General features: G+C 43.0%; 1 protein-coding gene across 9 annotated transcripts in view; it reads right to left on the minus strand.

The window, feature by feature from the left end:
- The window catches only part of NT5C2 (5'-nucleotidase, cytosolic II), a 178,655-nt gene that overhangs the window by 90,552 nt on the left and 61,346 nt on the right, over nt 1–26,757 (minus strand). For 3 of the 9 annotated variants that reach the window (XM_032281472.1, XM_032281473.1, XM_032281474.1), the window contains exon 1: nt 11,169–11,304. The exons of 1 other annotated variant lie outside the window; for it this stretch is intronic. The gene's annotated coding sequence lies outside the window, so the exon portion shown is untranslated. Of the gene's footprint in view, nt 1–10,333; nt 11,069–11,168; nt 11,305–26,757 lie in introns of those variants that run through there. 5 more of the 9 variants (XM_032281479.1, XM_032281483.1, XM_032281480.1 and 2 more) reach the window with 3 other exon arrangements.

Consider the following 26,757-nt stretch of genomic DNA (forward strand, 5'->3'; position numbering starts at 1 on the left):
ACGTTCCATAGCACCTTTGTAATGGCCAGAAACTACAAACAACCCAAATGTTATCAACAAATGAATGGATAAAAAAATTACGGTACATCTGTACAATGTAATACTATTATGCAATATATTTATATGCAAAACATTAAAAAATTTATAATAATTACACTGAGTGAAAGGAGACAAAAGGAGTGCATAGTGTATGATTCCATATATATAAAATCCTAGAAAACGCAGACTACTATGACAGAAAGCAGATCAGTGGTTCCCTGGGATAGGAAGGTCAAGTGGAGAGAGAGAGAGAGAGGAGGAGATATTATTACAAAGGAGCCCAGGAAAACTTTTGGGGAGAAGGGGTGATACATTCAGTGTCTTCTATTATGGTGAGGGTTTCATGGGGCACGCACGCACATGTGTGTGTGTGTGTGTGTGTCTAACATATACATGTTAAATATAAACATATACATATGTACACGTTAAGCATATATCACATACATATTTAACATATATGACATACACTTATTTAACGTATATATGTTAAAACTTATTATAGGCCAGGTGCAGTGGCTCACACCTGTAATCCGAGCACTTTGGGAGACCTGAAGTCAGGAGTCCAAGACCAGCCAGACCAACGTGGAGAAACCCCATCTCTACTAAAAATACAAAATTAGCTGGTCATGGTGGCGCATGCCTGTAATCCCAGCTACTCAGGAGGCTGAGACAGGAGAATCGCTTGAACGTGGGGGAGAGAGGTTGCGATGACCTGAGATCGCGCCATTACATTCCAGTCTGGGCAACAAAAGCGAAACCCTGTCTCAAAAAAAAAATTATACGCTCTATGTGCAACTTATGGTATACCAATTATGCCTCAATAAAACTGTTTTTTAGCCAGTGGCAGTGGCTTATACTTGTAATCCCAGAACTTTGGGAGACTAAGGTGAGTGGATCACTTGATATCAGGAGATCACATCACTGTACTCCGGCCTGGACAGCAGAGCAAGACTCTGTCTCAAAAAAAATTTTTTTTAGGCCGGGCGCGGTGGCTCAAGCCTGTAATCCCAGCACTTTGGGAGGCCGAGGCGGGTGGATCACAAGGTCAAGAGATCGAGACCATCCTGGTCAACATGGTGAAACCCCGTCTCTACTAAAACTACAAAAAATTAGCTGGGCATGGTGGCGTGTGCCTGTAATCCCAGCTACTCAGGAGGCTGAGGCAGGAGAATTGCCTGAACCCAGGAGGCGGAGGTTGCGGTGAGCCGAGATCGCGCCATTGCACTCCAGCCTGGGTAACAAGAGCGAAACACCGTCTCAAAAAAAAAAAAAAAAAAAAAAAAAAAATTTTTTTTTCACAGGCAAAACATGCAGTTCCCTTCACCACTACCATCACCCTCCCCCAAAGAAAGGAAAACAGCTGCTCCAACAGCTCTAGGCAACTGCTGAAAACAGGAAGCAAAGAGCAACTGAAACTGTAGGGTAAGCCTAGTTAGCAATCTGCCCTGAATATTCTTTCCCTCAAAATGATGTGCCAATAAAATGCTGATAGCCACATGTAATAAGACCACTATCTTTAAATTACAATGAAAAGAAATGTTGTCCCTCTCATAATTACCCTCCCATTACTTAACATAATGTTAAGAAAAGTTCAAGAACTACGATGTAGTACAGTAATATTCTTCATGCCCAAAATGATAAAAGTATATAAATAGCAGTCAGGGCCAGGCGTGGTGGCTCACGCCTGTAATCTCATTATTCTGGGAGGCTGAGGAAGGCAGACTGATCAGAGGTCAAGAGATCCAGACCATCCTGGCCAACATGGTGAAACTCCGCCTCTACTAAATATACAAAAATTAGCTGGACGTGATGGCGCATGCCTATAGTCCCAGCTACTTGGGAGGCTGAGGCAGGAGAATAGTTTGAATCCAGGAGGTGGAGGTTTCACTGAGCCCAAATCACTGACTCCGGCCTGGTGACAGAGCAGTCCTCATCTCAAAAGAAAAAAAAATAGCAGTCAGCACTTATTTTCATGACAATTCCACATTAAGAAAAAATACCATGCCAGAGTTATATGCTGGTAAATGCCCTTTAAAAAGTCATTTTAGGCTGGATGCAGTGGCTCACGCCTGTAATCTCAGCACTTTGGGAGGCAGAAGCGGGCAGATCATCGGAGGTCAGGAGTTCGAGACCAGCCTGGCCAACATGGTGAAATCCCATCTCTACTAAAAATACAAAAATTAGCCAGATGTGGTGCCAAGCCCCTGTAATCCCAGCTACTTGGGAGGCTGAGACAGGAGAATCGCTTGAACCCAGGAAGCGAAGGTTGCAGTGAGCCAAGATCGAGCCACTGCACTCTAGCCTGGGCTACAGAGCAAGACTCCATCTCCAAATAATAAACTTGGAATTTATAAGTTTTATAACCAACCATTCATTCTCATGCTAAGAACACTGCCCTAAAACTTAAATGGAAAGAATAATTTTGAATAATTTCTTCAAATTTTCTCACCAGCCTGAAACTTATTTTGGTCTGTAAATACAATTTTTATTATATATTACCTATATTAAAGTAGCTTACGAAAAAAAGTTAAAGCTATATCCTCAATTTGTATACTTAATATTGTACTAAATAACCACATTTTATACCATCTTTGATAACCTTGTTCCTTGAGAGATGAACAAGTAAAATCAATATAGTAGTTAGCCACTGGTTTTATCATTATATTGTGGTGAAGGGTCCTCGCTATAACACAGCCAGCCACAAATCAACTTACTTACAAATACAACCCCTTAAAAACACAGAGACTCAGGTTCAAGTTTAATTTATCCACCAGTACTGCTGAAAAACTAAACCCTCATATTTGTAGTTAACAGTGTCACCTATAACTCAAAGAACAGCACTATGAAATAAACTATAGCTTTTTATTTTTTTTTTTATTTGAGACGGAGTTTCGCTCTTGTTACCCAGGCTGGAGTGCAATGGCGCAATCTCAGCTCACCGCAACCTCCGCCTCCTGGGTTCAGGCAATTCTCGTGCCTCAGCCTCCTGAGTAGCTGGGATTACAGGCACACACCACCATGCCCAGCTAATTTTTGTATTTTTAGTAGAGACGGGGTTTCACCATGTTGACCAGGATGGTCTCGATCTCTTGACCTCGTGATCCACCCGCCTCGGCCTCCCAAAGTGCTGGGATTACAGGTTTGAGCCACCGCGCCCGGCCTAACTATAGCTTTTTAAAGTATTTTTGTACCATTTACTCATTCTCATCACAAAATACATGGAAGGATATATATATGTGTGTATACATATATATATGTGTGTATATACATATACACACACAACACACACACACATATATATATATATAAAATACTTTAAGTGGGGGTGGGAGGAGGATGAAGGATGAGAAATTACCTAATGAGTACAATGTACAGTATTCAAGTGATGGTTACACTAAAAAGTCAGACCACCACTATGCTATATATCCAAAACTGTACCCCCTAAATCTATAAAAATTAAAAAATAAAATAGTTTAAGATGAAGAAATGCCAATTTTTCCAAAAAAGACTTCTTAAAACTGTTGCATTTAAATTATATTAAATGTTTCATTACCTCTCATCATCTTTTAGATAGTTCATGATAAATAAAATTTTTTTGTTTTTTGAGACAGAGTTTCACTCTTGTTGCCCAAGCTGGAGTGCAATGGCACAATCTCGGCTCACTACAACTTCCGCCTCAAAGATTCAAGTGATTCTCCTGCCTCAGCCTCCCAAGTAACTAGGATTATAGGTGTGTACCAACACACCCAGCTAATTTTGGATTTTTAGTACAGACAAGGGTTCACCATGTTGGTCAGGCTGGTCTTGAACCCCTGACCTCAAGTGATCCACCTGCCTCCCAAAGTGCTGGGATTACAGGCGTGAGCCACTGTGCCTGGCCTATAAACAAGTTGCTTTTTTTTTTTTCCACTTCATTATTTTCATTCAGAGGTCTTTATTTCATTCATCCCAAATTTTACTAGACGTTCCTGTCAAAGGCCAACACTCATAGTTCACGCACCAAAATCATGCAGATGGCTAACAAACTCCAACTAATAAAATCCAATTAACTACCCACACACATCACTTGCTGTCCTCTTACCCTGTTTTACTTTTGTTTTTTGCACATAACACTTACATTTGACAGTTTGCATTCTGTCAAGCTCTCCAAAATATAAGCTCCATAAATAAGAGGAGTATTTTACTTGCTGCTCTACCCCCGGCATCTTGCACAGTAGACTTAACTGACAGAAACAAATAACCATTAAACCTCTACACATGGAGCTCTTTGCTTTCCAGAGGCCTATTTTTGTGTAAGCCTGAAAATGCAAGAATAACTGCACAAGTCTCTTTTAACGCTCTAAATGAACTTTTGTGAAATCTTACTCTTGGTTCACAAATGCGTAAGATTCTTGGCTTGATTAACATAATATTTTGCTAACATTTCAACATCAGGCCTTGGAACAAAAGCTTCCTTGTTCTCTGAAGGAAAAATAATAAAGTTGAGAAGAGCTCTTGTTCACTAAGAAATGCAGTACCTGTTGCCTTGACAATTTGTTTTTCTCCTTCAGGCAGCTACATGCTCTTATCTGTAGTCTGAAATTGTAACTAGAAACTACAAATTTATTTCATCTGTTCCTAAAGTTTTGAAAATATACAAAATTTTGCTATGTTCTCATCAACATTCTATTGCTACTACCCTGCCATATCATACAGAATGCTATACATTTGCTCTACATCAACACATTAAGGTTGCTTCTAACGGAATGTTTTGAATACCAGACCTTCAACAACAGCAGTTATTGACACAAAGGAACAAGAGACCAAGTAAGGAAAACATTTCAAAATATTGAGCTATTTCTTCAAAACGTTGCCATAATTAACTGAGGTCTTCAAAATCATAAAGGTATAAATGAAGCTGTACAATTTTTACATTCAGACGATATATAATACTTTGCGCCTTTAGTAATGATTCCTGAATATTCCTTTAACAAAAACAAACAAAAAATACGGCAAGGCAGAGTAGCTCATGCCTATAATCTCACCACTCTGGGAGGCCAAGGCAGGCAGATCCATTGAGCTTAGAAGTTCGAGACTAGCCTAGGCAACATGGCAAAACCCCCATCTCTACAAAAACATGCAAAAATGACACAGGCACAGTGACGGGTGCCTGTACACCCAGCTACTCGGGAGGCTGAGGTGGGAAGATCACTTGAGCTGGGAAGACAGAGGTTGAGTGAGCCAAGATCGCACCACTGCATTCCAGCCTGGGCAACAGACAAAAACCCTGTCTCAAAAAAAAAAAAAAAAAAAAAAAAAAAAAGGGCAGGTAAAAAACTGCTTTATTTCAAAAAAAACCCATTAGCTTACCAATAAACTCCTGCTCACCATTCAACTTGGTTTAGCTCTTGTTTTTCCTCTTAAAAAGTAATTTAAAAAGATAAAATTGGAAAGGCAGAAATAATCACCACAGTATTTCTACCTTGTAATATAGAAATTCATGCTTAAGGTTTAGTCCACCTATTTGATTAAAATTCAGAGATATGCATGAGTTCACTGCCTTAATAATGCTAACGTAATAGCTGACATTTATTGAGTGCTTACTATTTTTCATCGATGATTCTAAGCAGTATAGCACATATTTTAACTCGCTAACTTTTCACAACAACCCTGTATGTTAGATACTATTATCCTCATTTTACGAAGAAGTAAACAGCAAAGAGAAGTTAGATAATTCGAAGTCATAGAATTATACTGTGGCTAAGAATACAGATTCTGGAGCCACACTGCCTGGTTTCAAACCCTACCTCTAAGCTGGACGCAGTGGCTCACACCTATAACCCCAGCACTTTGAGAGGCCAAGATGGGTGGGTTACGAGGTCAGGAGTTCAAGACCAGCCTGGCCAAGATGGTGAAACCCTGTCTACTTAAAAAGAAAAAAAAAAACCTGCCTGTACCACCAACTAGTTCTATGACTAAGCAAATTATAAGCACTATAGTTTCTTCCACTGCAAAATAGGCAGAGCTGGAACAAGAATGTAAGGTGCTAAGAACAGTGGCTGAGACATGGAAATTGGTCAATAAACCGTTTATAATGCTTGAGTGCAAGATGTCTGAATACTTGAGGCCTCAGCACAGTACAGTACTTTATGTTTGAAAGAACATGTAACAGGTTTCTACTTCTGGAGTCAAAACATCAGAGTATACATTATGTGTCACAGGCTGTGGCAATTACACACATTTATCATGTCAATTAAAGTATCCTAAATCTAAGGACAGCTACAGCTATAGGTTTGTTTCTTTTCTTCCTGGAAGCTCTTAGACCTACAGATAATTATTTCAAGATTTACTTCACCAAACCTACTTCAAAAGTAAAAAAGTAATTCAAGGCGTAATTCAAGGATTAAAAAATGGCATTTACTGACTTCAGATTTGTAAACGATTCAAATGTTAGGCTGGTGGTGGTGGTTCATGCCTGTAATTCCAGCACTTTGGGAGGTCAAGGTGGGCAGATCACCTGAGGTCAGGAATTCAAGACCAGCCTGGTCAACACGGCAAAACCCCATTTCTATTAAAATACAAAAATTAGCCAGGCATGGTGGCACACACCTGTAATCCCAGCTACTAGCGAGGCTGAGGCAAGAGTATCGCTTGAACCCAGTAGGCAGAGGTTGCAGTGAGCTGAGATCACGCCACTGCACTCCTGCCTGGGCAACAGAGATACTTTGTCTTAAAAAAAAAAAAAAAAAAAAAAAAAAAGTTCTGATGTATACTCTCCAAGCCACAGCTTGGTCTTATTTACACAGCATGATACCAGTTAAATGCTTATTAAAATAACTTAAAAATTCTTCTAATTTTGATACAGAATGTTCGAGCTATATCAGTCTACACACTACTATTCTAGCTGGTTTACTTAGCAGCTCGGAAACAAACTAGATAGAGATACACAAATGCCTAACTAGATTCTAATATGATTGCTTTAAAAAGCGCACAACATGTTTTTCAAGGATAAATAGTCAAATACATGTACTACTAATCTTTAAAGGCAAATGAGACAAAATAGTGTGGAAAAGCAGAAATCTGTAAAATATTTACACTAAAATGAATCAAAAATGTAATTTTCTACAATATTCTGGCCCAAAATTAGACCATAACAAAAGCATGTCCTATCCTTAAGAATTTAGAGGATGGCTGGGCGCGGTGGCTCACGCCTGTAATCCCAGCACTTTGGGAGGCCGAGGCGGGTGGATCACGAGGTCAAGAGATCGAGACCATCCTGGTCAACATGGTGAAACCCCGTCTCTACTAAAAATACAAAAAATTAGCTGGGCATGGTGGTGCGTGCCTGTAATCCCAGCTACTCAGGAGGCTGAGGCAGGAGAATTGCCTGAACCCAGGAGGCGGAGGTTGCGGCGAGCCAAGATCATGCCACTGCACTCCAGCATGGGCAACAGAATGAGACTCTGTCTCAAAAAAAATGAAGAAAAAAAAAAGAAACTCCATTAAACCAAGGAGCCTATAAAAATGTATGTTCCACTGGGCATCTGTAATGAAAACATGCTGATACTCAACAAGCTTACTAATTTTTTTTTTAAGCCATTAAATTTCAGGCAGCAGATTTCAGTATTCTCTTTCCAAACAGACATTACAAGCAGGCTCTTTCATCTCACACTTTTTTTTTTTGAGATGGAGTCTCATCCTGTCACCCAGGCTGGAGTGCAGTGGCACGATCTTGGCTCACTGCAACCTCCACCTTCTGGGTTCAAGTAATTCTCCTGCCTCAGCCTCCCAAGTAGCTGGGATTACAGGTGCCTGCCACCATGTCCAGCTATTTTTTTTTTTTTTTAATTTTTGGTAGAGACAGTTTCACCATGTTGGCCAGGCTGGGTTTGAACTCCTGATCTCAAGTGATCTGCCCACCTCAGTCTCCCAGAATGCTAGGATTACAGGCATGAGCAACCGCACCCAGCCAGCCCATCTCACACTCTTGATAATGTTTCCACAACAAGACAGACACACAGAACGTAAGGACAAATAGTTCATCATTATCCAAGTCAATTTAATCTTTCTGATTCTGTATTCAGCCTAAAAAGGGAGTAGTTCTGCTACCCTGCTGGCAATTTTGCTATTTTTATTGATCTGCTGACAAAGTTGTTTTCTACAAACACTGCAAACTTTGGCAACCAATCATTATAGAATGCAATCAAACTTCAATTAGTAAACATCATATAATTCTTACTGGGTCAATTGGCAAAGACCTTAACACTCCACAATAATTTGCTACCAACTTCCTTAAAGTAAGTAACTTTTGCCGGGTGTGGTGACTCTTACCTATAACCCTAGCACTTTGGGAGGCTGAGGCGGGTGGATCACCAGGTCAGGAGATCAAGACCATCCTGGCCAACATGGTGAAACCCCCGTCTCTATTAAAAAAATAACTAATTTAAAAAATTTTTTTAAACAAATAACTTCTGCAGTTCTAAACCTACAAAAAAAAAAAAAAAAAAAAGAAACCCTTACCAAAAAAAAAAAAAAAAAGAGGAGTACCTTACTTCATTCACTCTGTTCGAATTGCAAATCCATGTAGCATACTTGCAAACTGCTTACCTCAATCTCCTTCCAGCTTTATCTCAGACTATTGCTCTACCAAACCCTTTTAGTGAGAACAATCTATTAATCATACCCTCAATACATCGACTTCAGCATCTTTTCCCTACTTTGAAGTGCCACCTTCTGTTTTTCCTGCTCCCATCAAGCTGCACTAATATTCCTTCACTCTGAACAAAAAAATCTAACATTTATAGAGAACTTAATGTGTGCCAGCATCACTTCAACTGAATTATTCTATTCAATCCCCATAACCCTGTAAAATTTGTTCTATTTTTCCCTTCTCAAGGTGAGAGAAACTGTGTGAGCCTGTCTAAGGTTAACTGAGTTCCCCAAGGTTGCATGATGTAGCAAGCCAGACTACAAAATCCAGGCCCTTAAATAAATGCAATGTCTCCTGGCTGAAAGTATGTCTGCCTTTACTGCTCACATACCACTCAGCACATGGCTTGTGATAGTTTAACATTTTGTGTTAGATGTCTAAAAAGCTCAAAATATTACATTTATTCCACAAAAATTTACAAAATGCCTGTGTGCCAAGCATTGTTAACTACTGGGGCACATTACAGAGCATCTACAAATGAAGAGTAGATGAATTCTCTAGATACATGGACATCCCAGAAATACAGGTAAGTGAAAACTCCCCAATAATATGTACACAACAACTGTAACTAGATAAAAACCCATGTCTACGTAAGTATTTTAAAAAAGCATAGTCACAACATGATAAAAGTTGTGGGTTTTGTTTTGGGGGTTGTTTTTATTGTTTACGATTTCACTGAATTAAACTTTTGGTAAGATAATTAAGCAATAAAAATACTTTTTTAAAAAAACATGTTTTATGTATCCCTCTCTTTCCCCATAAAACAGCAGAAATAGCCTGGAGACAGATTAATGAGCACCTCTCTGCCTAACATTCTATTGTAAGCTGGCTTTCCTTAGGAAAATGTGATGTCTTCTGATTAAGGCTAGCAGATACTAAAAGGGAATACTATCTATACAAATCTTCTTACAATTACAAACTTCCGGAAACTTGTAGCTGATTGTAAATTTTCAGTTGTTGGTTACTAAATCCTAAAACCTTAATTCTGGGTCAATGAGAGTAGTGTAGCTACCTAGACTGCTGAAATGTAGTGGTTTATACTGCAACGAAAATGCACTTCAGAAATAAAGTCTGCGTATGCTAGTATCAACCCTGCATGTGGAGTTTTTAATTACTAACCAGATATGTTCTCTTGAACTTAACCATTTTTGTTCCTTTTTCACTTTCAGCTCACATCTTTTCTTTTTTTTTTTTTTTTTTTTTTCACTTTTTAAACTTAACACTTTTAGGCCTGTATGTCTTCATCTGGATAAATTCCAACCGTTGTTGAAAAGCGACGTGGTAAATATTTTTAAAACCTAAAGCCTTCTGTACGCAATAACATTACGTTTTCATGATAAAATGACACAATTTCAATACTCTCCCTTTCACATTCCAGTCAGCTGTTTGCATCCGTTGCTTTAAGAGGGAAAATGAACAGTCTACAGACACTGGGAACCAAGTTCAGCTGAATCCTGAAGAACCCATCCGCCCCCGGACGCGCGCGCGCACACACCCCCCTGTAATGGTTGACTAGTCATTTCGGGGCACTACCCCGGTCAGACATCAAGGCCCTAAAGCTGAAAGCCCAGGAAAACGTCGACTCGGACAGCAGTGTCTACCTACTGCTTTTAGAAGCTGTAGCCTGCGGGAGTCAAACCCCCAAAACGTTCTTCTTACAACTAAGGGTTCAGGCCTCAGATCGGCATCTCGGCATCTCGCCCTCTCCGGTTTCAGGAACCCCGAAAAAAGGAAAGGACTAGGCCACCACTGAAGGGCTGAGCCCCCTGACCAGAGCTGTCCGGATGTTTTTTGTGGCGGCCTGCAATTCGCTGTGACCTTTCCAGGAAGTGCTGCACACGGGCGTGTGGCAAGCGAGCTGGCCGTTTCTCGTGGGACTGCTAAAACGCTGTCAACCTGGCGCCCCACCACAGAGGCCCGCCGGCTTCTCGGGGGGCGACCGAGGGAGCGCAGGGGGCGGGAAGGCCATTACAAGGGGCGAAAGGACGGCCTCAGGGGTGGCCGGGGACAGCCAGGAATGGGCTGGAGAACGACAGCAGGACTGAGGAAAGGGGTGCCACCCGCGTAAGGAAAGGGGATACCGGGCGGAACCCGGCGAACGGCCGCGCTCGCAGGCTGAGGCGGGGTCCCAGAGAGCCAGCCGCTGGGAAACAATGGCGCGAGCGTGACGTGGGCCGGAGGCGTCGCCACGGCGCGGAGGAAGGGGCTGCCGTGGGGCGGGACGGCACCCAGGGAGTGGGGAGGCGTGCGGCGTCCGCGGGCGCGCGGGCAGAGTCTCGGCCTAAGGAGAGGGGCCAGGGGGCCACAGTGGCTGGGGGCCAGGGGCGGAGGCAGGCGGCTGCCGCTGCCGTGGAATCGCGCCCTTGGCTGCGCAGCTCCTCACCTCGCTCCCCGCTCGCCAGCTCCTTCCCCACCCGCCCTCGGGTCCCGCCGAACTCACCCGCCCGGGCGCACAGCAACAATCCCAGCGCGCAACTGCCGCAGCCGCTCCAGCGTACGCCCTCCCCGCCCCCGCTGCCCGGCGCCGCCCGGTGCCGCCCCCTGCGCGCGCCTGGCCAGGGACGGGCGCGCTGTTCCTTCCCTCAGCTCTGCCGCAGGGCTCGGCAACGCCGACGCTCCCTGACCGCGCTGCGTCTGTCCCTCCCACGGGTCTGGAGATCCTCCAACTACGGAACACCGGCTTTCACCTTCTGGCGGTGACGCACGTTGACAACCCTTCCATCTCCTTTAGGTCTCCTCCCTTGGCATTCTGCCTGCGCCCCTCAGCCGGGTTCGGGTTCGGGGCTACCCTCTCCACAGCATCTCATTCCGACGAGGCTTTCCCTTGGGAGGAGAGGGCATCATTTTTTCCTGTCACAGAATGTTGTAGTCTAATGGATCTCAAAGCCCCTCATGGGTCCACACCCCCATGGCACCCTCGAATCCCCTTGATGGCTAGAAGCACCAGCTTTGAAGTTTTTCAGGAGTTCGAGTCCCAGTACCACCACTTGCTGTAACCTCAGGGAAGGTACTTGACCTCCTATACCCTGTACCCACATCTGTAACACCAGGATAGGAAACAACAGTGCCCACATCAAAGGGTGTTGACAGGATGAAATCACACAACGTAGGTGGGGCCCCTCAGCAGGGTCCTAGCACACAGTAAGCACTCAACAAGTGTTCCCCCCCACCACCAGCAACTCAGCAGGAAGACTCCTCAAAAGCAGCCCACTATTTACAGAGCACTGAATTCCTTGGTCCAGGCCACTTTTACCAGTGAGAAAATGTGTCTCAACTTCCACTCTCAGGGCCCAAATTCGATGCCTTGGAGCCGCAGAGAACAAACATCTAATCTCTCTTGGACCTTTGACTTTTCAGGTACTTTACCTCTACCACCTCTGCCCAAGGTCTTCTCATTCCACATCAGTGTCTCTCACTCCTTCCATTGTTCCTCCTCTGCCCTGGTTATAAGGGTCTTTACCCCTCTCATGCAAATGGTTGATTTCACTGTGATTTCTTTAGAATGTGTCACCCAAGGCTGAACCAAATGTTTGTGGTATCATCAGAGCAAAGCAGGACCATGGCTTCCTTCTTTGGGGAACCTATTGCTTTGCACTCCTGTGATAAAGTTCTTGGCACCCATACTGTTGACTTATATTGGGCTTGGAGTGAACCAAAACCTCCACATCTTTTTAATAAGTGCTCAGCTGGAGCATTTCTACCCCTTCTTAGCTTTTTAGTCAACTTTGCTTCAGGTCAGCTGAGGATAGGCCTTGGGCCTCTCACCTGATTTCCCAGGATATATGGAAAAGAGAAATAGGGTTTGGAAGCTGGTATAACACAATCTTTAAGCCAAGTGCATTTGAAAAAAGGCCAGGGTGGTGGGCACTTTGGGAAGCTGACGTGGGTGGATCATTTGAGGTCAGGAGTTCAAGACCAGGCTGACCAACATGGTGAAACCCCATCTCTACTAAAAATACAAAAATTAGCTGGGTATGGTGGCGCATGCCTGTAGACCCAGCTACTTGGGAGGCTGAGGCAGGAGAATTGCTTGAACCCAGGAGGTGGAGGTTGCAGTGAGCCAAGATCATGCCACTGCACTCCAGCTTGGGCAAAAGAGGGAGACTCCATCTCAAAAAAAGCAAAGAAAAGAAAAACGGCCAGAATTTTTGTCTAAAGACCATGGTACTGAGAGAAAAACAAATATACTGACACACACAAATGAATGTGATCACAACTGTGAAAAAAAAATTGCACACAGAAGACTAGAGAGAAATAAGTAATTGGTTATGTTATTTTTTCTCAGTGATAAGATGTGGTGGTTTCTTTGTACTTTTGTATTAATTTCTTACAGTGTTTGTATTACTTTTATAATCAATAACTTTGTTTTGAAAAATAAATCAGAAAAAAGAACTTAAAAAATCAGAGAGATGGAATAACTTGAAAAAAATTGAAAACAAAGTTAAAAGATAAACAACAGAATAAAGTGAAAGCTATTTGTATCATACAAAAGACAAGGACTTGTCTAACCAATCAATAAGAAAAAGGATGAATATGTAATGTCAGCACTTTGAGAGACCGAGGCAGGCAGATCACAAGGTCAGGAGTTCGAGACCAGCCTGACCAATATGGTGAAACCCCATCTCTACTAAAAATACAAAAACCAGCTGGGCATGGTAGTGCACACCTGTAATTCCAGCTACTCAGGAGGCTGAGGCAGGAGAATCGCTTGAACCCGGGAGGCAGAGGTTGCAGTGAGCCAAGATCGGGCCACTGCACCCCAGCCTGGGCCACAGAGCAAAACTCCATCTCGAAAAAAAAAAGAAAAAGGATGAATAATCCATTAGAAATATGGGCATTCTTCCAGTAGATAAAAGCTATAAATAATAATAGAAAATAATAATAGAGAAAAATGGGCAAAAATATGTCGGCAGTTCACAGAAAAGGAAATACAAACTGCCAATAAACATACAAAAAAAATGCCCAAACTTACTAGTAATCAGAAAAATGGAAATAAAACTGAGACTGGTATCAATTTTCAAGCTTCATAATATCAAAGAATGTAAACTGGCCCAGCCACTTCAGAGGGCAACTGGACAAGATCTGTGAAGTCTGTCTCACCACTGCCACTCCTAGTTACCACCCATGACTCCATGTGTATATGGAGATATGTGCAAGGATAATCACTGGGGTCTGCCAGGGGCAGTGGCTCACTGCAATCCCAGCACTTTGGGAGGCCGAGGAGGGCAAATTACTTTGAGCTTACGAGTTCAAGACCAGCCTGGACAACATGGAGAAACCCTGTCTCTACAAGAAAAAAAAAAAAAATTGGCCAGGCTTGGTGATGCATGCCTGTAATCCCAGCTACATGAGAGAATTGCTTGAGGCACAAGAATTGCTTGAACCCAGGAGGCAGAGGTTGTGGTGAGCCGAAATCACACCACTGCTCTCCAGCCTAGGTGACGGAATGAAACTCTGTCTTGAAAAAAAAGAGAAAGGAAAATTTAGAATCACCTAAATGCCCACCAACAGGGAAATAGCTAACTAAAATGTAGAATGCTTATATAATAAAGTTCTATAGATAATTTAAATGGAGCATGGGCTACATAGTGAGACCTCATCTCTACAAAAAGTTTTTAAAAGTCAGCCAGTCAGTCGTGGTGGCTCACGCCTGTAATCCTAGCACTTTAGGAGGCCGAGGTGGGTGGATCACCTGAGGTCAGGAGTTGAAGACCGGCCTGGCCAACATAGTGAAATCCCATCTTAAAATAAAACAAATAATAAAAACGTCAGCAGGGCATGGTGGCTCCACCATGTAGTTGCAGCTGCTACTCAGGAGGCTGAGGTGGGAGGATCACTTGAGCCCGGGAGGTCAAGGTTGCAGTGAGCTATGATCGTGCCACTGCACTCAAGCCTGGGTGACAGGGCAAGACCCTGTCTCAAAAAATAAGAATAATAAATAAAAGAAGTGACCTTGATCTGCATGTATCAACATGGGTATATCTCAAAGTCGTATTTTGAATGAAAATAGCAAGTTGCAGAATTATATATATCTAGATAAATAGATAGTATTGATACTTTAAAAATTATTCACTGATCCAAAACTTCAGTTAACCATGAAAAATATCAAATAAGCCCAAATTGAGGGAATATTCTACAAAATACTTGACTTGTAATCTTCTAAAGTATCAAGGTCATGGAAGTCAAGGAAAGACAGAAACTGTCAGAGACTGTCCTATTCACAGATTGGACACTAAAGAGATCTGACAACTAAATGCAGTGTGGTATCCGGGAACACAAAAAGGACACTAGTGAAAAAACTGGTGAAACTGGAATAAGGTCTGTAGTTTCGTTATTAGTATTGTCCAATGTTAATTTCTTAGTTTTGAAGCAGGGTTATGTAAATTGTTAACATTAAGAGAAGCTGGTTGAAGGGTATGTTGAAATTTTCTATACTATCTTTGTAACTCTTCTGTAAATCTAAAATTATTTCAAAATAAAAAGCTAAAACAGAACATACATAAATAATACCATTATTCCCTATTATCATACATTAGGTTTATGAAAGATTTTTAAAACAGATCTATAAAGCTACATGCCCAAAATATATCAGATGTTGTCTCTAAGATAGCAATAAGGGACCATTAATCCATCGAGAGAATGTTCGAAGGGAGTATTAGCTTTAGTTTTAATGGTTTGAAAGATAATTGTAATCACGTATTGCTTTTCTAACAAAAACTTAATTCTTTTAAATGCAAAAGGATAGAACAATTTGGCCTCCTGACTTTCAAGGGTAAGACAACCCAGGCCAAGTTATGAAACAACCTTCTAACAGAGGGCTGGGAGCCTGAGGAAACATAAAGAGCTTGCCTGAGGTCTCTAACCTGACATTAGCTGAGGAGCCTGGGTACTGCTTGGCAAAAAAGGCCACCCCACTGTGGCCTTGGATGGCCTCTCATCAACTTCCTGCCCAGGCAGCCACGTGGCTGTCCTATCCAATCTGATCTACACTCTTTTCCCCAGAATACCAGAAACTCTGAGTCACCCAGAATATAAGCAGCATTCATCACTCATCAGTTTTTCTGCTTCTTGGTAGAAGCCTTCCTCAAAACTATGCATTGAGTGCCTACTATGTGCCTAAAACTGACAGATACAGACATGAGTTTCTGTCCTCATGGATACTACTTGGAAGATGAACTCTAAATAAACAAAAAAATCACTTTACTACAATTTTGTTAAGTGCTAGGCAAGAAAAGTAAAAGATGCTATGAGGCAGAACAAAATAGAGTCTAGAGTTGGGATGGGGTGAGGGTCAACAAACAGTTCCCTTGAAATGACATCTCGGCTGAGGCCTGAAGAATGAGTAGGATTCAGGTGAAAAAGTGAGAGGAGGGCGGGTGCAGCCGCTCACACCTGCAATCCCAGCACTTTGGGAGGCTGAGACAGGAGGATCGCTTGAGCCTAGGAGTTTAAGACCAGCCTGGACAACATAGCAAGACGCCATCTCTACAAAAAAAAAAGTTTTAAAATTAGCCAGGCATGGTAGCACACACCTATAGTCCTAGCTACCTTGGAGGCTGAGGCAGGAGGATCACTTGAGCCCAGGAGTTTGAGGTTTCAGTGAGCTATGATCGGGCCACTGCAGTCCCGCCTGAGTGACAGAGCAACACCCTGAAAGAAGAAAGGAAGGAAAAGAAAGAAGGGAGAGAGGGAGGGAAGGAAGGAAAAGAAAGAAGGGAGAGAGGGAGGGAAGGAAGGAAGGAGGGAGGGAGGGAGGGAAGGAGGGAAGGAAGGAAGGAAAAGAAAGAAGGGAGGGAGGAAGGGAAGGAAGGAAGGAAGGAAAAGAAAAGGGAGGGAGGGAGGGAAGGAAGGAAGGAAAAGAGAAGGGAGAGAGGGAGGGAAGGAAGGAAGGAAGGAAGGAAAAGAAAGGAGGGAGGGAGAGAGGGAGGACTTGTTTGGAGGAGTGAAAGAGGGAGCAGCTGGTATTAGCCGTGTGCGTCTGAGGAATAATCAGAAGCCTAAAGAGAAAGGGAGAACGTGACAAAAATAGGCTGGCACAGCGGCTCACGCCTGTAATCCCAGCACTTTGGGAGGCCGAGGCGGACAGATCACAAGGTCAGGAGTTCAAAATCAGACTGGCCAACAAGTTGAAACCCCATCTCTACTAAAATATACAAAAAATTAGCTGGGCACGGTGGCTCATGCCTGTAATCCCAGCTACTTGGGAGGCTGAGAAGCGGGAAGAGCTTGAACTGGGACCTGGGAGACAGAGGTTGCAGTGAGCCGAGATCTCGTCACTGCACTCCAGCCTGGGCTACAGAGCAAGACTCCATCTCGAAAAAAAAAAAAAAAAAAAAGAAGGAAAAAGCAATAAAAAAAAAAAGTCCTGGAGGTAGGCAAGGTCAGACCTGTCAGGGCACGGCAGACCACGTTGATGAATGAGAGCCCCAATCTTAAATGCAATGAAGAGTAACTGAAGGGCGTCAAGCAGAGTGGCAGGGATCAGATTTGCAGTTTAAATGTAACCAACAACTAACTGCCTCACATAGTCATGAAAATTAATTCCTTTGAATCAAGCAAAAATCTCTCAACTGCCTGTTGGAAACTTCCACTGGGTGTTTCTCATGTGAGAAAAGACAAGATCTGCAACCTTTATCCCAATCATTTTATTTGTTGAACATCTACTAGATGGTAGATGTTCACTGGAGATCCAAATTGATCCCCAACTCACACCTTGTTCCAGAGTTTGCTAACATCTGTTAAGGAAATCAGACACTTGGGTAAAAAATGAAGGCGGGTTCTTGTAAGCCTCATGCCAGATTAGTGACCCCAAAGATCTTCAGAGTTTCAGGAGAGATGGATTCTCGAGGATATAGGAGAGTCAGAATCAAATACATACCCATGGATATAATTTTTTAATGGAAAATAACAAGTGTTGGGAGGGAAGGATATGGAGAAATTCGAACACTCGTGCATTGTTGGTCATTCCTCAAAAAAAATTAAACGAATGACCCAGCAATTCTGCTGCTAGGTAAATACCCAAAATAATTAAAAATAGGGATTCAAAAAGATACTTGCACACAAATATTCATATCAGCATCTTCACAATAGCCAAAAGTGTCCATCAACACATGAATGGATAAACAAGACATGATACAATGCAATATTATTCAGCCATGAAGAGGAATGAAGTTGGATATGGTATGAGGCTCACACCTGTAATCCTAACACTTTGGGAAGCCGAGACAGGTGGATCACAAGGTCAGAAGTTCCAGACCAGCCTGGCCAACATGGTGAAACCCTGTCTCTACTAAAAATACAAAAATTACCCGGGCATGGTGGCGTGTGCCTGTAATCCCAGCTACTTAGAGGCTGAGGCAGGAGAACCTCTTGAAACCAGAAGGTGGAGGTTGCTGTGAGCCAAGATTTCATCACTGCACTCCACTCCAGCCTGGGTGAAAGAGTGAAACTCAATCTCAAAAAAAAAAAAAAAAAAAAAAGAGAGAGAGGAATGAAGTTTTGACTGGGCATAGCAACTCATGCCTGTAATCACAGCACTTTGGGAGGCTGAGGCAGGCAGATCACTTGAGGCCAGGAGTTTGAGACAAGCCTGGCCAATATGGCAAAACCCATCTCTACTACAAATACAAAAATTAGCTGGGCACACACTGTAATCCCAGCTACTAGGGAGGCTGAGGCACAAGAATGACTTAAACTCAGGAGGCAGAGGTGGCAGTGAGCTGAGATCACGCCACTACACTCCTGCCTGGGTGACAAAGCAAGACTCTGTCTCAAAAATACATACATACATACATAGAATGATCTCAGAAATAAATAAAGGAATGAAGTTTTGATAACGTGCTACAACTTGGATGAATGTTGAAAACATTATGCAGCCAGGCGTGGTGGCTCACACCTGTAATCCCAGCATTTTGGGAGGCAGAGGCAGGTGAATCACTTGAGGTCAGAAGTCTGTGATCAGCCTGGCCAATATGGTGAAACCTCATCTCTACTAAAAATACAAAATTAGCTAGGCCTGGAGGTGCATGCTTGTAATCCCAGCTACTTGGGAGGCTGAGGTGGAGGGACTTTTTGAAGCCGGGGGTCAGAGGTTGCAGTGAGCCAAGATTGTACCACTGCACTTCTGCGGGACAGAGACAGACTCCAACACAAAAAAGAAAAAAAGAAACCATTATGCTAAGTGAAATAAGTCAGACACAAAAGGACAAATATTATATGATTCCACTTGTATGGAATAGCTAAAATAGACAAATTCATAGAGGCAGAAAGCAGATTAGCAGTCACCAGGGATTCAGGGAAGAAAGGAATGGAGAATAATTGCTTAATGGTTATAGAGTTTCTGTAGGGGTGATGAAAACATTTTGGACATAGACAGTGGTAAGGGTTGCACCACATCGTGAATGCAATTAACATCACTGAACAGTATATTTAAAATGGTTAAAATGGCCTATTTTATGTTATGTATATATTTTACCACAGTAAAAAAAAAAATTAACTTTCCAAAAAAGGAATCAAATACACAAATAGCACCATTTACTCCATGTTCACCTGACTTCTTCCAAATTTACATTTTTCAGTTCATAGAACACCCCAGTTTCCTTGTCCCTACATGTACCATTTCTCTTCCTGAAAGGCTCTTTTTGGCCAGGTGCGGTGGCACGCACCTGTAATCCCAGCACTTTGGGAGGCTGAGGCAGGTGGATCACGAGGTCAGAAGTTCAAGAACAGCCTGGCCAACATGGTAAAACCCCATCTCTATTCTTTTTTTATAAAAAAATAAAAAGAAAAAATAAAAAGAAAGGCTCTTTTCACCTTCCTGACCATGAAGGCCTTAACTCAAATGTTTCTCCGAGGCCTTCCTTAATCCCCCACCCAATCTACCTGAAATCCTCTCCTGTCATTTTCTTTCATGCTGCCCTGTACCTTCCCTTCCCTTCTCTACCTTAACACAGTTGCAATTGAAGAAATATTTGTGTGATATGTTTTTAATATCTGCCTTCGCAGTATCACCTGTAAGCTCCAAGAGGGCAGGGACAGTCTGTCTTGTTCACTGAGAGGGAGACAGCCCTTAGCCCAGGTTCTGACACACTGGGGATTCCCTATACATTTTTTGATAAATTAATTAGTAACTAAATGACTGTGTGATGGGATTGTGGGCAGAATTTATTTTAATGCCTTTTACAGTGCGGCAAATTGGATTAAATTATTTAAATAAAAGAAGGAAGCAAACCAGGTCTCTCATTCTTTCTTTCTTTTTTTCTTTTTTGAGATGGAGTCTCACTCTCTCCCAGGCTGGAGTGCAGTGGCGCAATCTCAGCCGCTCACTGCAACCTCTGCCTCCTGGGTTCAATTGATTCTCCTGCCTCAGCCTCCCAAGTAGCTAGGACCACAGGCATGCAGTACCACATCGGGCGAATTTTTGTATTTTTAGTAGAGATGGGGTTTCACTATGTTGGCCAGATTGGTCTCAAACTCCTGACATCAAGTAATTCGCCCACCCCAGCCTCTTAAAGTACTGGGATTATAGCTGTGAGCCACCGCACTCAGCCAGCTCTCTACCCTGTGAAGCTGCAGCCTTCTCTTATAGCTGGAACCTGAGCAAATCATTAGTACAATTTGTTTCCAGATAGATTTAAAATATCACCAACCATTCCAATCTTAGTCTCTAAATATCCATCTAAATAAGTGATAAGTTGCTGCACTTAAAATGAAATACCCTTCCCTGTGCAACCAGAACCCATATCCCTCCTCCAGAGCAGTTCAGCCCACCTGAGCATTTCACACATTTGGGGTTAGCAGTACATATTAGAACTAAAGCCTCAGTCTGGGCATGGTGGCTCACGCCTGCAATCCTGCACTTTGGGAGGCTGAGGTGGGTGGATCACTTAAGGTCAGGAGTTCAAGACCAGCCTGGCCAACGTGGTGAAGCCCCAACTCTACTAAAAATACAAAAATTAGCTGGGTGTGGTAGCATGCACCTGTTGTCCCAGCTACTCAAGAGGCTGAGGCAGGAGAATCACTTGAACCCAGAGACAGAGGTTGCAGTAAGCTGAGATCATGAGATCATGCCATTGCACTCTCCCCTGGGCAACACACAAGGTGTGACTCTCTCTCAAAAAAAAAAAAAAAAAAAGAACTAAAGCCTCAGGTGAACTTGTGTCAGAGTGAGAAAGTACATTTACTTGTCTATTTGAAAAGCCAATTCTTTCAGTATGTACAAGTGAGTTTCTACCATTTGTCAGTGAGAACATTTCCTAATTGATTTAATTTTCTCATCGTGGTAGTCCACATCTACCTCAGTAAACACTTTTCTATGCTCACAAGAAGCTAAACAAACATAATTATTTTTGAGATAAGAAATGCAAATAAAAGCGGATTTAATGAGTTTGTTTTCTGGATGTGGACACTTGTGGAAACTGAAAAACGTGACGACTCAGAAGACAGTTTGCTCACAACAGCTTTTACATAAACACATTTTAGCCCACATACTGTTGATTTTCTCAGCCCACAAGCCATAGTCTTCTCTCTGCTTTTACTTTTTTACATCTTACATATAATTGCATGAACCAGAAAGTGCAAGGCAAACCGGTGACCACAGATGTTAGGAAACTTTTGTTCACAAGTAACAGGAAACCTGGTTAAAACGGCTTAAATGATAAGGAAGTTCAGAGGTATGGTACGCTCTGGTGTAAATATTCAGTAATCAACATTGCCATTTTTTTTTTTCTTTTTTAAAAGACGGGGTTTCACCATATTGGTCAGGCTGGTCTTGAACTCCCGACCTCAGATGATCCACCCACCTTGGCCTCCAAAGTGCTTGGATTACAGGCGTGAGCCATCACGCCCAGCCAACATTGCCATTAAGGACCAAGTTTCGGCCAGGCGCAGTGGCTCAAGCCCGTAATCCCAGCACTTTGGGAGGCCGAGGCGGGCTGATCACGAGGTCAAGAGATGGAGACCATCCTGGCCAACATAGTGAAATCCCATCTCTACTAAAAATACAAAAATTAGCCGGGCGTGGTAGCATGTGCCTATGGTCCCAGCTACTCGCGAGGCTGAGGCAGAAGAATCGCTTGAACCCAGGAGGCGGACGTTGCAGTGAGCCGAGATGGCGCCACTGCACTCCAGCCTGGCGACAGAGCAAGACTCCGTCTCAAAAAAAAAAAAAAAAAATAGACCAAGTTTTAGCCAGGAGCACTGGCTCATGCCTGTAATCCCAACACTTTGGGAGGCTGAGGTAGGCAGATGGCTGGAGCTCAGGAGTTCGAGACCAGCCTGGGCAACATGGTGCAACTCTGTTTCTACAAAAAATTTTTAAAACTAGGTGGGCATAGTCACGTGAGCCTGTAGTCCCAGCTACTCAGGAGGCTAAAATGGAAAGATCACTTGAGACTGGGAGATGGAGGCTGCAGTGAGAGGATAGCATGCCCAGTGTACTCCAGCCTGGATAGCAGAATGACACCATCTCAAAAAAAAAAAAAAGACCAAGTTTTGTCCCTCTTCCCTGTAGCCCTGAAAGTTTGCTTCATCTTACAATGTGTAGGATGGCTCCAAGTCTCCTCCCTCATGTCAACAAAGCAGACAACGCTTCTCCAGAACAACTCTTTCTTTCAACCTAATTGGAATGAATTAGGACACACACAGATCCCTCAGACTAAAAATCACTGCCAAGGAAGGGTCATATACCAACAAATTAGATATTGTCCCTGGGGCTGGGGGTGGAGGATATCTGAGCAAAACTGGAAGTTTTCATGGGGGGAACAGGTAAAGAGTGGATACTAAGTAGGCAGTCAAGAGTATCCGCTACAACTAGCAAAACTGAATATGCCCAGGCCTCGGGTTACAAGTGGTACTAAAGAAACAGAAAAACAACACATTGGATGTCACACATCCACTAATCTACTGGTTCTTAAACTTTTATTTTTTTTTTAGACAGGGTCTGGCTCTGTTGCCGAGGCTGGATTGCAGTGGCACAATCTTGACTCACTGCAACTTCTGCCTCCTGGGCTCAAGACATCCTCCCATCTCAACCTCCCAAGTAGCTGGGACTACAGGCAAACACCACCACACTCAACTAATTTTGGTATTTTTTTGTAGAGTTGGAGTTTTGCTATGTTGGCCAGCATGGTGTCTAACTCCTAACTGCTAAGCTCAAGTGATCTGCCCACCTTGGCCTCCCAAAGTGCTGGATTACACTGCACTAGGCCTAATCTACTGGTTCTTAACCCCCACGAGGGTTAACTCACCACTAGCGACTGGCTCATGACAGCAGTGATTCTCAGAAACGTCAGGAAGCCTATATTCTTGGTGGTGGTCTTTATGTCCTGAGTCTCTCCTTGCAAGCGAGAGAATGGTTTGTCTCAGTGGTATCAAGAACCTAGGACTGCACCTAAGCCATCCTCTCCAGTCCTGGTTCATGCTGTCCCCTTCTTGGATCCCACCCTAGTCCTTCACAGTGACCTTGAACTGAATTTCCCAATTTTGGAAATCTACCTTGGGAGTCTCAGAGTACATTTTGGTACGATAGCTCTATGAGATATTAATAGATGCTACTTAGGAAAAAAGTTCCAGGCCGAGCACTGTGGCTCATACCTGTAAACCCAGCCCTCTGGGAGGCCAAGGCAGGAGTATTGCTTGAGCCCAGAAGTTCAAGACCAGCTTGGGCAACACAGGTAGACCACATATCCACACACAAAAAAAATGTTTTAAAGTTAACTGGCTGTAATGGCTACCTGGCTACCCAGCTACCCAGGAGGCTGAAAGTGAGAGGACCACTTGAGCCCAGGAGGTCAAGGCTACAGTGAGCCATAATTAAGCCACTGCACTCCTGCCTGGGTGACAGAGTGAGACCCTGTCTCAATTAAAAAAGAAAGAAAAAAGTTCCATTCTTGCTGAAATCTTGAAAGACCTATTTAGCGGCTGGGCGTGGTGGCTCACACCTGTAATCCCAGGACTTTGGGAGGCCAAGGCAGGTGGATCATGAGGTCAGGAGTTCAAGACCAGCCTGACTAAAATGGTGAAACCCAATCTCCACTAAAAATACAAAAATTAGTTGGGTGTGGTGGTATATGTCTGTAATCCCAGCTACTGGGGCGGCTGAGGCAGGAGAATCTCTTGAACCTGGGAGGCGGAGGTTGCAGTGAGCCGAAATTGCGCCACTGCACTCCAGCCCAGGTGACAGAGCAAGACTCCGTCTCAAAAAAAAAAAAAAAGAAATACCTATTTAGCGCTCAAAAAACTTGGGCATTTGTCATTACAAATTCCTAGTTCAGCACATTCACTGTGTCTTTTAAAGATTATAAGGCCTCTGTAAGCAAGAAAATGGCTCTGGTGAGACGGGTTTATATAGGGATTTGTAATAGGGATGTACTGTTTTTTTTAATCAGTGGTTCTCAAATTTCATCAGGAATGGTTGCCTATGGAATCTGCCTTTCTAAAAGGCAGATCCATACGCTATCTCAATCTTACCCATTGTGAATCTCTGGCCTGTGTCCTAGGAATTCAAAATTTAAACAAACTCCTAAGTAATTCTGATGCAAGTAGTCGTTGTGTTGTCTGAAAATATTAACTGTCTCCCTCATCCCTGCTTGTGACAGCAATCAATGTTGCCATGGTAGCAGCCAATCCCAGCCACCCCCTGCTGCCTGCTGCCCAGGCAACATTGACTTCATGGGTCTCTTCCTTGTTTGCTAGCCTAAAGGGCCACTTGGAAAAATAATCTTCTGAGTACTACAAAAACTATACAATTGACCCAAAGAAACTGACTCACTGTTGCAGGATCAGGGATTACAAATCCCTCTGTCACCTCACTTTCAGAGTGTCAGTCTCTTCATCACCTTTTGTGGCTCCAATTCAGATGTCAGATGCTAGGCATCAATGTCTGTATTTCACTGGCATGAATAGGGTACACTCCCTGAAGCTCAGTTTTCCAAGCCCACCATGATTAAGGGTCCTCCCTTACCTGACACCTACAGCACTCCTGTTGTGGCAAGCGTCATCTTAGGTTCAGCGTAAATAAATCTCTCATTTGAGTGGCAAGTGGTCGAGTTTACTTTCACCAAATCCAAAACAGTTCATTTCAATTAATTCTTTGGTCAGATCTGGCCATCCATGCTTATAAGGTGGCTCACGCCTGTAATCCAAGCACTTTGGAGGCCAAGGTGGGCGGATCACCTGAGGTTGGGAGTTCAGGACCAGCCTGACCAACATGGTGAAACCCCATCTTAAATAAATAAATAAATAAATAAATAAATAGGATAGGTGAAGTACTAGGATCTACACCTAACCTTAGCAGTTATGGTAAGCAGAATAATGGCCTAATCCCCGGAACCTGTGATTATGTTACAGTTACATAGCAAAAGAGAATTAAGTTTGCAGATGGAATTAACTATGCTAATTAGATGATCTTAAATAGAAAGAGGAGCCTGAATTTTCCAGATGGGTCCAAGGATCCTTAAACGGGGAAGTGGGAAGGGGAGAATCAGGGTTCAAGTGATGCACGTGAGAAAGATCTGACCTGCCATTGCAAGCTAGGAAGACAAGAGGAGACTGCAAGCCAAGGAATGCAGGAGGCCTCTAGAGGCTGGAAGACACAAGAAAACTGATTCCTCCCCAGAGTCTCCAGAAGGAACACAGCCCTGCTGACACTCTGATTTCAGCTCATTGACGCCCACTTCAGACTTCTAGCTTCCAGAATTGTAAGATAATACATTTGTATTATTTTAAGCCACTAAATATATGATAATTTGTTACAGCAGCAGTAGGAAACTAATACACAAAGGATTAGGACAAAAGGCTAGAAAGAGACACAGACTACAGAGTCAAGCAAATGTAGGCCTCCCTGTTCAGTGCATTACTACTCTTTCTGTAGTGGTGGTCCAGAAAAAAGTCCTTCGTTTAATTCTATTAGTTTTCCAGGAGACTTGCCTTTGAACCGTATAAACTAGTTCAGGAAACCTGAAGGATTAAAAAAAAAAAGACTTAGATTATATCTTGATAAGCCAAATTCATGTTCTGTTTTTTTCTTCGATATTGCCATTTTCTCTTTTCCTTAAAATGAAGAATAATATTGTTGATGAAAGCAACTAAACTCAGGCCAGGGGTGGTAGCTCATGCCTGTAATCCCAGTACTTTGGGTGGCTGAGGCAGGTGGCTCACTAGAGGTCAGGAGTTCAATATCATCCTGACCAATATGGTAAAACCCGTTTCTACAAAAATACAAAAATTAGCTGGGCATGGCGGTGCACATCCCAGCTACGTGGGAGTGCCATTGGACTCCAGCCTGGGCAACAGAGACTCTGTTTCAAAGAAAAAATAAATAAATAAACTCTGTAAAATTTTTGATGAGATTTATTCTGAGACAAATGTGAGGACCATGACCTATGAGTCAAATGTGAGGACCATGACACACAGCCTCAGTGAAGCAGGAGCAGCCACAAGAAACAGACCTCTCAGACACTGAACTAAGAAGGAAGGAGTGATTTATTTCAGTCGGGAGCAAGATGACATAGTTGTCTAACAGCCAAGCTTCCCTAACAGAGAAGCTCTGCCTTTATGTAGACTTACGACTCTAGATATTACACATGAAAGGGACTTGGGTTTATAGTTTTAGAAATTACATGTGAAAGGGTCTTGGTCACATGTAATTTGAGCAGGAGCAGGAGTGGGGTAGGGTTTTGATCTTGTTTAAGTAAAAACAATGCCTTCCGGAAAGATTCCCCCATACTATGCCTGCTATCTATAGGAAGGCAATTAAGGAGGTACCAGTCGTCCAGTCTTTTCTTCTATTGAAACGCAGTGTGGAAGTCAAGGGGGAGGTGATCCTAGATGCTTGGGTCTTTGCTCATCAGGAGGTCCTGAGAACATGTGTCCCAGGTGGTTGGGTTACAGCTTGATTTTATGTATTTTAGGGGATCAGAAGTTACAGGTAGACATCAGTCAATACATTTAGATATACATTGGTCCAAAAAGGCAGGAAAATTCAAAGTGAGGCAGGGTTGGGGGTTCCAGGTCATAGGTGGATTCAAAGA

Source organism: Sapajus apella, unplaced genomic scaffold (genome assembly GCF_009761245.1).
Source record: "Sapajus apella isolate SASKATOON/1434 unplaced genomic scaffold, GSC_monkey_1.0 scaffold13, whole genome shotgun sequence".
In the NCBI taxonomy this organism is placed as follows: Eukaryota; Metazoa; Chordata; class Mammalia; order Primates; family Cebidae; genus Sapajus; species Sapajus apella.